This window comes from Cyprinodon variegatus, unplaced genomic scaffold (assembly GCF_000732505.1).
Source record: "Cyprinodon variegatus isolate N-32 unplaced genomic scaffold, C_variegatus-1.0 Scaffold1092, whole genome shotgun sequence".
Lineage (NCBI taxonomy): Eukaryota > Metazoa > Chordata > Actinopteri > Cyprinodontiformes > Cyprinodontidae > Cyprinodon > Cyprinodon variegatus.
Window position 1 is genome coordinate 94606 of NW_015151545.1, and position 2561 is coordinate 97166.

A 2561-nucleotide genomic window follows, 5' to 3' on the forward strand; every position below is an offset into this window, starting at 1 on the left:
ATACCACCGTCACATCCCCAGTTTATCAATAAATAGTTTTCAGTCACAATTGATGCAGAAAGGCTGTAATCAGCTTTTCAAAAAAAAAAACGTATCAGTTTCAAGTTTATTTTTATCAAATCATCACATGGTTTCGTTTGTGTATATATGACTGAAGATTTTAGTCATTTTAATGAAAGTCATGTTTGAGCCTGATTGAGACCAGATTGTCTATTTGTTCCAGAACAGGAAAGTACACCACAAAGTACATAGAAACGATTTGAACCATTGAGAAAAGCAGCTCTATGTCTCTTCTAGTGTTTTTCTGGGTCCAGAGTGTATATACTGTATTGGGAACCTTTTCCACTATGAATAATCAGTCAGCTGATCATCTCATGCTGCTCTATTTACCAAGGGTGGAGTTGTTAGCTCTGCCAGTTTCAAACATCCTGGTCCCAAGAATACCAGCCTACCTACAGTCTATACACTCACACACAAACCCAGAGGGTAAACATCTGTTAAACAGATGTCACTTGATAGACTTTGTTGTTACTGGAGCTCTTAAGGAGCCACCATGTTTTATTTTTGTGAGCAATCATCATGAAGAGAAACTCTGGCAACATTTTAATGATGGTTTTCCCATCAGCTTTAAGATGAACAAAAGCAAAGGTTAAAATAAATCAGTCTGTGAAATGCAAAGATACTGGAATGTCAGGATTTAAAGAGTTGTCAATCACATGTTCCTTCAGTTTCATGTCTCATCATCATCATCATTGTCTGAACAAACACTTCAGCCAATCAGCTGCTCCGTCCGTTTTTTCTCCATCTTACTTTGTGTGGAACTGCAGCGGTGCTAAAAATCTTCTAATAATCTGTCCTGATTGTAACAATGGATCCAAAACAAAGGTAGGAGGGAATTTTTTTTTATTATTTATTCTTTTATGAAAGCCCTTAGTGCCCCGAGTTTTGCAGTAATCTGTGCAAGATTTCATAGGTGTTTTTTATATTTTTTTTGTTATGACCAAATATTTTTACTGTAACGTTTTAAATATGTTTTTGTTATTCTCTAAAGTTGCTTATATTTCCAAATCAATGTCTTGAATTCAAACAGAATAACATTTCCAAAATTGGCTGAGAGTGGAAGTATTTATTGCCTTGTAATAAATCATGAAATCCTGTGTTTGAACATTTTAAAGGAAAACACATTCCTAGAGTCGTTTTCAAGTATATCTTGACATTTTTTTTGCTTATTACTCTTTTTACATAATCATTTTTCTATAAATTTAATCAATTTGAAATTGTGCTGTCTGGGGAGAAAGGGCAACTTTTGGCCCTTTTGAAAAATGTCCTTACCATTTATATGGCATTTCAACCGACCTATTGGGAAAATATTTAAAACGTTCCTGTGAAACAGGACAGTTATTTTTTTATGGAATGTACTATTTTGTAATAAACAATTGTACCCTGGTCCTTCATGATAACATATTGTTTAATTTATTTCCAATAATATCTTTATTACAACAGAATCTGTGGTCAATATTTAACATTTTGAAATAATGCAGTTCCAACAAAGATGAGAAATATAGAATAAAGCATTGTAAAAAAAAAAAAAAAAGTGTAGCTCCATTTCTACATCAGAACAGATGACATTTAACCATCTAGTGCTTGTTTAGAGGCCTGAATGGTCGATACAGTGATGGACAATGTAAACAACCTCCTAGGAAAAGAGATTTATAGATGTTAAAGATAGCATACATAGATTAGTGAAATCAAAATATGAATATACACACTTTAGTTTATTTTAAAGAGTATAGTAGAGTAGATTTTCAAACTCAATAATAAAACCATCAAATAAATGAGGATAAAACATGAATTAGGTCAAGCAAAACTTCAAAAATGTAAAAATAGTAAAGTTAAGCCCAGTATAATCATACCCCTGGCAGATTGAGTTGTTAAATGTTTGTCAGAAGTGATCAACCTAGAGTCCAGACTTTAATCTGAGAAAATCTGCGGGGGAAGCTACAGTTTAGGGTGATTGCTCCGAGTCCTACCGGCGGTGGCATGAAAAAAGCAGCTCTTCAGTTTTAAGAAAGGTTTTGGGTTCTGTAATTGAACAATAACAACACAAAAATGTATTAATTCTAATCAAACTTGTCATTTGAATAAAAATAAGTTTACATTTTCTTCTCCATGTTTATGCAAGTGATAAAATTATGAAATGTGATTAATGGGATATTTTACGCAAATTCTAGCTATGTAGAATAGCTAAAGTGAAACCAAACTAAACAATGGAAACTAAAAAGACATTTTAAAGTAAAAAAAAAAAAGTTTATACATTTCTAATAAGAAATTGAAAAATTGCAAAACAAGTCTATAGTGTTTAAGTAAGAGATTAAGTTTTAAGAGAAACATAAAAGCCTACATCCTAAATAGTTTTATTAGAGAAGTAAATTAAAAATGGAAATGTATGTAATCTCCACCACCAAAGGTGTGATAGGATACCTCAATAGTCATCAGCAAGGTTTTACATGCTTATCCTGTGTGGTAGGTTAATTTAATTGAGTGGGGGAAATGTCCGCTCT